This window comes from Pinus tabuliformis, chromosome Q, assembly GCF_031772625.1.
Source record: "Pinus tabuliformis cultivar Carrire ecotype Pingquan chromosome Q, CPIR1, whole genome shotgun sequence".
Taxonomy (NCBI): Eukaryota; Viridiplantae; Streptophyta; class Pinopsida; order Pinales; family Pinaceae; genus Pinus; species Pinus tabuliformis.
Genome location: NC_142296.1, coordinates 516,700,739 through 516,711,796, shown reverse-complemented (window position 1 = coordinate 516,711,796; position 11,058 = coordinate 516,700,739). Strand labels below are relative to the sequence as shown.

General features: G+C 33.3%; 1 pseudogene; it reads right to left on the bottom strand.

The window, feature by feature from the left end:
* Positions 1–1,591: 1,591 nt before the first annotated feature.
* Positions 1,592–3,832, bottom strand: LOC149220435 (cullin-1 pseudogene; annotated as a pseudogene).
* Between the last annotated feature and the right edge of the window lie 7,226 nt (positions 3,833–11,058).

The window sequence follows — 11,058 nt, the reverse complement described above, 5'->3', positions numbered from 1 at the left end:
TCTATCCCAAGTCCATGTGCATTGAGCTATTACAAGCTCTCAATTGCACCACACATTCCTCTACATACTTTACTACAGGAATTAAACACAAATGTAAGAACAAAATGATGGAATATTCCATGCTCAGGTTCTTAATTAAAATTGACTTTACAAGTGCAGGCTTATAAAGACAACAACACACTGGAATAAAATGTGATTTCAATAATTTACCATATACAGAAAGAGAAATAAACAAACACAAAGACATCTAAATGAATTTCTCGTTAATGAAATTTGACATACATTAAATTGGCTAGATATATAATGTGGGCATGTGCATCCTAGGCCTCTTGACCTCTACCTCTTCTCCTCCGGCTAAATATTCTACTCTCTTTTTGCTTCTCTATACCTCCACTGCACTCCACTTCTTCTCAAGCACTCATTTCTTTAAAAATAAATCTAACATTGGACAACCAAGAATCACAAGATGAATTGTTTTCCCTTCTCCACAAAAATAAGGGAAACTGTATTTAAATTAGGAAATAATTCCTCCAATTTATTATAAAACAAAACTCACTTCCTAATGTAAATAATTACAAAACATTTAAAATTTCTCCCAGAATCACCATGTGACCACCCAATCACATTGGAAAGCTCGAGTGTTGTCTTCATCGAATTTAGTGTCCCATCTATGCACCTGCATCAAAATTGGAGGTTCCTTAAAATTGATAATGTTTTTGAAACAATTCATGAAAATAAAGGTAATATACATGTTGAACAATTTGCCAATAATAATATTTTTTCAAGTGTATTTGATTCTAACTATGGAGTTAATGATGGATGGTTTCCTAAGGGAGTGAACCATCCCAAGGTTGAATTAAAGAAGTTTTATGGACCATATGTCTTTACCTAGTTACACCAAATATAGCAATATTTTGAATTGAATAATATTATGGATGACAAGCAAAGGATTCACATGACACCTTTTAACTTTGAGATAAAACCATATCAACGGTATTGATGGATAGTTTAAAAGCACTAAGTACATCAACATTAAAGTGAAAGAAAATTTGAAGAGGGTGATTGGGTATTTTGAGACTAAAGTTATGGGCAATCTATACTCAAGCAGAAGAAGAATAATAAATTAGCTCTAAAATTTTATAGGCCCTACAAGATTACTTGTAGGATTGAACAAGTGGTGTATGAGCTAAGTTGGCCTTCTACTCAGGCTATAAGATTTTTCATGCATCTTTCCATTTACACTATAAGGTTTTTCATGTATCCTTCCTTAAAAAAACTTATAAGATTACATAAAGAAGGAATTTGATTCTTGAACCAAAATATGAAAAAAAACACAATAAAATCTTCGTATGGACCTAAGAAATAACTTTGATACCACTTATTGTCTTCCTTAATGATGAAGATGAATAATAAAAGATAGAAATATATAATAGAAATTATCCTTCCTTTATTTAATTAGAAAAACCCTTTAGTGTGTGAAAACATCATACAATGTTCTATTTGACAAATATTAAACCCCTCCTCATCCAATACTATAAAATAATAAATTCATAATAAAAAAATATGGTAAAAAATAAATTTACCTTCATATTCAAGGGATATATTTTAACAAATCAAGATCTTTTCTGTCTCTTTCCAAAAACTCCCTTTTAATCAAATCTTCAATCCGCCTTTCAATATCCATGAAATCTATCTTGAATAGCCCTTCCAGTTCCTGAGCACATTCACTCGCAAGTACTTTGAGATGTAAAATCTTTTTTGCCTTCATAATCCGTACTATCGATGCATCAATAAGAAAACGTCTGTCCTTATGAATATCCTCAGATGCCTTTTTCTTCTCGTTCAGTAGTGGCATTGGAAGTTTTATCTTCCCTCTTTTATCCGTAAAAGAATGATTGATTTCAAAATCATCAGATACCGTTACCGTGGTTGTATCTGGAGTCTTGAGAAGAATTTTATACTTGTCACATGCCAGGGAATGTAGGAGTCCATCAATTTCATCCTCTGCCAAATTCAGCTGCTGTTTGATGTTGGAATAACTCAACTTTTCAGAGGCATTGAACAACAATAGTATTGCTGTTTGGCAAGTTGTTGCTATCAATTTTATTGATCTTCTATCAAACTTACCAATTATAGTACAGGATCCCAAGGAATATATCCATTTAAGTTTTTGATGTTGGGCTTCTGCGGAATAATAGTCTGTAAATGCTTCAACACATCTAACCATCTCTGGAGGTAAATTAATGTGAGGGCACTTGTATGTTGGCCAAAATTTAGTTGTCAGCACTGCAGCTGTAAACTCTATTCCAAGATGTATATTTCTATTATTTTTAAGATATGTTTCGAAATTACTTTGTCTCTCCTGCGATCCTGTCCAATCCGTTAGCATGCCCGCAATCTGTGACGTTAATTGGGCACCACATTTCTGCTTCATCTTTGACAATATGCTCTGCTCATGATCAATATTTGCACTTTTGCCGAGCAGAATTCGGCGAGTTAGTTTTTCCTTGTAGGATTCAACAAACACATCTTTATCCCAGATATACTCTACAAATTCCACCACATTTTCAATTATATCGTCCCCGCTCAACTTTTCATGACTGCTAAGTACAGTATCACATAGTGTAGCCAGCCATTCTGCACTGGTACTTCCTGCAATTCCTTTATTACAGAACACCTCAAATACCTCTTTCAAAGCCGTTGAAAAAGCAACGTTCTGTTCAGCATATTTCATATAATGGTCACGTAATTCTATGACCTTCTTCACAAATGCAGACACTTCCTGCAACAATATTAAACTTTTATCCATTCTCCCTGCATTCTGCTTTAGCACAGCATCTTCAGCTTGTTTGACAGGTGGTGTTACTTCACTAGTAACATGCTGCTTAAAAATATCTGCAATTGATTCCCAGCCATTGGGTACTGTATCAAATAAACTCCCCATCATAAAAATATCGTCATATCTATGTTCCCTGAGCAAGGCGAGGCATCCTGAATGTGCATCCTCAAGAAGATATGTCATGTAATTGGAAAAGAGTACATTTTTCACTTTGTCTAATACCTTTTGCTCGCTGCTCCCATGCAAATATCTGGCAACTATTTTCTTCTCGCTTATGAGAGATTCATCCACCCTTGACATATATTCAGCATAGGAATTTTCTAAAATCCATGAAGCAGCCTTCCGAGAATAGAAATCTCCAGTATGTTCCAACAGGGCCACTTCAAAATCGTTTGTATAGAAATCCATGTCAATCTCCACAAAAATGCCCACAACATCCTTCAAAAGAGTCTCATTTCTAACTGGCTCTCCTTTACGCTCTTCATCAATAAGACCAAACATTGCATTCTTCACATTCATTTCCCGGAAAACCAGGTCTCGGAAGTACATGATTCCAACTTCTCTGACTGAAGGAAAATGATGCATAGCGGTGAAGTAGCGATCTAAATAGTCGAAGAAAACGACCATCGAACGGAGCATCGCCTGGAAAATTTTCCAGCGTTTGATAAGTTGTCTCAGCAACAATTGATCATCTGTCTGTTCCCTCAAAGCCGGTAAAACAATTGAGGTGATGTACTCTTTAATGGAATCCCTGTATCTATTATAGAGTTCCGGTTTCTCGCGAATATAGTAGACGACAGTGTAAATAGCCATTTTGTCGTCCACGGGCACCTCAAAGTTGACATCTGCTTTTTCCAACCGGGTTCTTAGCTGTAGAATAGCTTTATAAACAATAGACCAACCTTCTTCCAGATCAACCCTATTGTTCTTGGCCCTCTTCACAATAGCCCATCCTTCCTCCGCGTACATGATACTGCCACTGCTCGTTGTCATTTTGAAAGCAAAGCCAACTCTTCTCTTGAGGAGCGAATACTCGGTGATCAGAAGTTTGACAACACACTGTGCGCTGCGGCAGAATGAAGATGGAGAATCCGTTTGTGATGAACGACTGCTGGCAACTTTACATTTATATCATCCTAAGGGTAGGTTTTGTGGGCCGCTCATATGAATGTATAACGGTCACGTAGTCCGAGGAGTGCCCCTTTGAGTCGGCCTTTCAGCTATGAGCATTTTTGGGAGCTTTTGCAGGATCATGATATTTATATATATTTCCTTGTTCCTTGCAAATAAAATTTTAATTTAATATTTTGAAATTTTCTTTTTGGGTGGGTCTAATGGGTAATAATTTAATATTTTGAAATTTTCTTTTGAATATTTTGAAATTTTCTTTTTGGGTGGGTCTAATAGGTAACAGTATACTTCAAAACTAGAGTGGGGCAGAGTATGTATTCATAATATTTTGAAATTTTCCTTTATTAGTGACTGTTTGCATTTTGAGTGGGTCTAATGGGTAACAACATGTGTTTCTTCCTAATAGGCCACACGTTCAAAACAACGGGTAGAGTATGTATGCGGAGGTGGGTCCCTTGTCCCACAAACAAATGGGGTCTCATACACCAATTTGGTGTCTGGCTTGGTCATGACCTTAAAATTGGAAAATAATAATAATAATTATTATTTTTAAACCATTTGTTAAGAATATTGCAAATTATTTTAAGAAGAAATTTTCATATTATTTTTAATTAATTGAGGAAAATCGTTAACAATATTATATAAATCTTAATATATAACAAATCCAGTCAATATATAACTAACCGTTATGGATCTACCAACGGTTAAGAGGGATCCAATCTTTTTTCATCTTAAAATAGGTTTGCAGGTTTGACCCACACTCACTTTTCGGTAAATCCAGAATTAAGATAGATCTAGCCTAGTTTAATTACTAATTACTAACTATAATTATAATTTTTATGTTTATGTTTATGTTTATTTTATATTTACTTTTATATCTCCACCATACTAAGTTGGGACGGAAAGCACCTCTCGATGCAATAATTTTATATTGATTATAATTATAATTAATTTTATGTTTACTTATTTTATTTTTATATAACTATTAATTATTTTATTTTATTTTTACTTTTACATCTCTACCATACTAGGTTGGGATGGAGAGCACCTCTCCACACAATAATTTTATATTAATGAGAATAGTCATATAGGAGAGATATTTCTTATTAACATAATGAATGATAATTGGTTCTCAATCTTTATGGAGCATCCACAAGGGACTATGTGCTTGTTCAACATCCATTATACTATTAGACTATGTGCATGTTCTATTTTCAACGCACTGTGAACCTTATGTAAAAGAGAGATTACCCACAAAGTACTAAGGTCTTCTTCTACAATATATCACAATCCCTATTTTTATGCAAATGCCAGAATCCACAAGTGATTGGGGAACCCTATTAGAGGACATCCACAATAGCAACTCCTACTAGTGGGGACTATGTGCATACTCTACCTCTAATATACCATGACGCATATGATTATTAAAATGCAAGAATTCATAATGGTTGATTATTCATATGATAATGAGATCAACATAAGGAAATATGCTTACTCCACTTGCACCAAGATCCTTATGGTTATTGAAATGGGGTGTTTGTAAGGAGTGGAGCCTTCTATTAAAATAATGATTGATTATTGCTATGTAATAAGGGAGCATCGAAAAAAGATCGATGCCTTTCACTAACATAATATACATGTTTTGATGAAAATAAAGGAATCCATAAGGATATGGTGCCTCCTTTTAACATAATGGTTGATTGGATGCATGATGAGTATTTGCCAACTTACTCGCTACAAGGATTCTATGACATGTTATGGGGATACCTTTTCCCCTTACCCTTTATTGATCAAGCACTAGATGTTTTGGCCTATGAGTAGCAATTCTCATTCCTAAATGTGTTGGTGGGTTTAATGAAATTCAAGTTAGCATTGATGAACAAGAAAATATAACCTTCACCTATCCTTCAGTCACATTTTATTACAAATTCCTTTCACTACAAGCAGGCCACCTTGTAGCACATGTTTTTGTAGAGTATCCCCAAAAAAATATCCTTTGTCTATTTAACCCAGAGGTAGCTACCAAAGGTAAGTGATAAAAGGTTTTCTTAGAGCTTCCATTTTACTACTTCTTAATCATATGCACAGCTATGTGTGCCTTAAAAAGGAACACAATGGTGCATATATAATACGACACATTGATGCGTGTTATTATTTTTTGGTGTGAGTTAGGTAGGGATTGTATCAAACTATTATGAGTCTATAGCTACTACTCTATCACTTGTAAAACTAGACTAGTATCATAGACATATCCCTTTTGTCAAAATTATGAGACCAAATGTAGTATAGTGTTTATATAATTAACTGAGTTTGATCCTATCATAAAATTAGTAATTAAAACAAGACTTGAACTAGAAGCAAGTCCAACATGCTTACTTAATCATAAAAACTAAAAATCATAGAACCTGAAACATGGTTTAAGCATTGGGGAGTCCATCTAGGTGGTACTAAATCATGTTCCTTCTCATTGCTACTATGGAACCACAAGTTAGTCATTTTCTAGGTGAGCACTAAGAATTTTTCAACTAGCTTGGAAAGTTGCATCTATAGGGCATCCAAATTCCATGCAAATCAATATTTCCTACTAAACTTCATTGTGCTCTACTAGAAGTTTTCTCATGATGGTTTTGATCTTTGAGTAAATATCCACTATTTTCTTGTACTAATTATCCATGGATTAGGTGCTCCTAGTGCCTCAAATACACTTCACCACATTCTTTTCTACCTCTACATTTGAAAGAAACAATCACTCAACTCTTGATTCTTGCTTAGCCATATTAAAATCCTTTCTAACTACACGAGAGGCATGCTCCCAATAGTAGGCTACTAAGGCTTCTACATTGGCTTGGTCCCATTGACTAATTAATGAATTAAAACTAACCTGACCATCTATCCATACCTCACAATTTTTTAAGGTGACAACTACATGGAGATGGGGATTCTTGCATGGGGTATGGGTATTGTTCAACATCATGGTATTGATGTGATTATTATTATAAAATGCTATAATATCATTTTTTATTTATTTATTTAAAACATATGAAAATACCTAATGGTGCTCCAAAATAAATTGAGAGCACTAATGAAGTTGAGAAGAATGCACTAAATCAAGATAGAACTTTTTTTTGATTATTCAATTAAAAAAAATCAATTTTAAATGCCATAAAAAATATTAATGCACTTCACTAACATATTGCCGCAATGTGTATAAAAAATTAATGCACCACAAAAATTAATGTTACACTCGATAATACTATAGCACCATTTTTTTACAATATATAAAAGATTTCCATAAATGTGATACAAAAATACACGTGCAGTGATACATTTAGGAACAAGAGTACCACATGTTTTAGAAATTCACTTGCAAAATGTAAATATATATATTCATAAATAAAATAACTTTTTGGTTTGTCTTGTCATTTATCAAATTTCAATATTAGCATATATAGATTTAAATTAGAAAACATCATAAATATAATTTTTCAACATAGTTAGCCCTTAATACCAATTTGAAGCATCATTATATAACTATATATTAGTTTAAAAAGTAATATATTTAAACTAGAATATAGAAATACCTACATTATTAATGTACCACTCTAGAAACTATCCTATTTTTCTTCACTGGCTTCCCATCTAGAATTACCTCCTAGCCAATTGGGAATATCCTCTCTAGCTCCCTAGTTCTAGGAAACTTCCACAAGCTTCCTAGCCCTTTTGTTCCCAAAGTGCTCAGAACCATCACCAATATGTCCAATATTGTTTCTTAATTTCTATTTCTTGTCAAAAAATTCCTCAACCCCAACAAAATGATCAACCCACAACCTATCACATCTCCTTTTCTTATATCATCCCCCTCCACATCCTTTTCCCTGAGATAACCTAAAATTCCAAAATACCTTGGGCTCCTCGTAATTATATCACCTAACCTTACTTTAAATTAAGCCTAAATACTAAAATATTTTGGATATCCTTATACTTTATCTTAAACAACAATCATTTCAATCAACATAAAGGAATCAAATCTATATTGAATTATCATAACATTAAAGTTATTATTATTATTTTTTTTTACAAAAGATAGGAAATTTTATTTATTCCTTAAAGAGAAATGGCTAAAGCACGTAGATGAGGTGTATACTATTTTTGCACTAGAGCTAGAAGTACATAGATGTGATGTTAACCAAAGAAACATCTATTCTAATATTGGATATTCATAACACAAGCTTCTAAAGTCCCTAGAATTTCCAAAATTTACATTTTGAAACACAAAACTAGAATAGAGAATATTGCTCAAAATAAGATTCCTATTACAAAATGTGTCAAAGCCTTCCATATCCTAAGGACCTATTACATAATTGTTGGATACATAATAGTATGTGGAGGATGGGAGGCATCTGTATTCTCAATACAAAATTGTTCATTCAAAGAAGAATAGAGAGGATTACCATTTTTGAGACCCATGAGCTCAAAAACAATTCACAAAGACTTACCTAGACTATAATTAATGAGTTTTAAAGCCACAACTTCCAACACCAACCCTACACTTCATATATAGGAGAATTGCTAACCAAACCTCATTGCCAAAACCTATTGAGCATTCAATTTCCAATAGATGATTAAGTATTCCTCCCAAATCTCCGTGAAATGCACTCAAACATTCCCCATGCACTATTTCATGTAGCCTAAAAATTGTTAAAATCCATAGCCTCTATACACTAGAGCCTGTTATAAAGAGAATAAATTGAAATTGGTTTATTTCCCATTTTCATATAGAATCACTTGTTGCCAACTCGTCCTTGTCTTGTATAGCTAGATTGCATAAGAGGGGGTCATGAAACTGAGATTCAACCATTAAATGATCCATGGATTGAGTATAATTAGTCCCAACCATGTTGTGTTTGATGATACCACAACAATTATTTCTTAAGGTGGTACAAACATAATAAATTATGAAGAAGAGAGTATACTTGTGGGATGATATGTTGCCTTCATGAAAATTTAACTACTCTATCTTGCTCATGATGATTCCAACTAAGTAGACACAAGGATGTATAAAAATTCTATGGGATAGGTTGTGTGACATGTTTCTCATTAAATATAAACTTCCCTTTTTACTTAAATAAATTTCTATATTTTCTTGGGAATTAAGCATTTGGTTATTGCTCCCTTGAATGTGGAATAATTATATTTGGAAATACATGTGATCAACTAGAGATCTAATATTGATGAAAATTGATTTCATTCTTATATTGTTGACCCGAGTTCCTAGCTACAAGTGTCTAAGAATAACAAGTGAATCATATATGATGGTGAGATGTTAGGGATGGAGAGAGTGAGTTAAAATAATACCCTCTAAAAGTGCATATGTTTCGACTAGATTATTTGTCCTCGCCGCTAAATTCCAAGTGATCTTTCCTCCAATTTTTCCTTTGGAAAGAAAAACTACAACGCCCCCTCACAACTTCCTCCTCTAGATTTCATTTCAAGACACTGTCAAGAAAGATAATATGAGAGTATCTTGATATCTATCATTTAAATAAATCCTCTTTGATTGAAGATAACACTAGGTTTTTGATGGCATAATAGGAGGAACCAAACTTGATGAGATATTCAGATTGTATGAGTGTGACCACCATGCTTTCTCAAAACAATCCAAGGAATAATAATGAATCAGAGAAAGTTTGTGGGAGAAAAAGATCAATTACAGGAGAAGGGATTTATTTACTATCCTTCTAGGAAGAGGAACAAGCTAGTTGAATATAGCCTTGTTTCATGTAAATCACCTTTGAATTGAGGACTTGGGGACTAAAAACCAAAATTTCATGACATATTACCTGAACCTCTATAATGATGATTCCTATTTACGAGTATCTCTACAATTTCTTGTAGGGGCGACTTTGTAAAAAAAATATTTAAAAGAGAAATTCCAAAATTTCTTAGAACACTTACAATTTGTAAACATGTGTTTTGTATATTTTGAAGCTTCAAGGCATAATGCACTTTTCTAATGACCTTGTATGCCACTTTTTTAGAATATTTTATACTATTAAAATTTTAACTTGAACCAACATCCAACATGAAAGTTTGACTATGGGAGGGAATTATTGAATATAATTTTTTTTCCAAACAATATCTTTTGGTGGAGTGCCCATTTGCAACAACTTCCAATTATGTTCCATTTTTATTGTGTAATTTTGAAATCTCTAGCATCCAATTTCGGTAATATTTGTATATTTCGGGGCATAACCTACCAATGAAGATTTTAGAGTGGTTACTACTAGGAGTACATTAACTGGTATTTCAACTAGATTCTAGCCACTTCATACACCATGAGGATCCAATGTCGATATATCAACTAATGGTATCTTCCATTTATTATCAATCCGATATTTGAGTGGATTGAGGGTGGATTTTTTTCGATAAAGGAGGATTCCCCATGATAATATCTAACTAGATTCTCACTTTCAACCCATTCACAAGATTTCATGAAAGATTTTCTTAGATATGAATTGGGAAGGCCTCAACAATCTTCCAAATTCAAGAGCCATTTGTGTCAATAAATAGATGGTTTACACATCTTTGATGAGAGCATATGAAGTAGTTTTTGACTAATACTTGCTTCCACCATTATGAGACATCAGTGATCATGTGCCAAGGTATTTTATACCACATTTATATATTGGTCAGATGTGGATCTTTGATTCCTAGGCCACATGATGTGGTTGGACCTTGAAATGCTCTATAATAACCTTTGTAATTTCTTCAGAAAAATAACCAAAGAATATGCATTTAATTCTAAACTTAGTACTCATATGGATCTTGCAAGTACCGTGCACTATATATGTAGGCTACACTCTCTATTTCCATTGGGTTTTTTTTTTTTAATGGTTGTAGTATCAATGCTACTTTTGTAGAGGGAGTATCGAAAATTCACAAGGTTTGCAAGGATCTACAAATTTAGAGGTAGAGTAATTAAAACTACTTGCATTAAATTAAACATACTTGTAGGCAAGAAAACACACTTGTAGGAAAGTGAACATGCTTGCAAGAATGTAAACATGATAGTAGGAAATTAAAAGAAC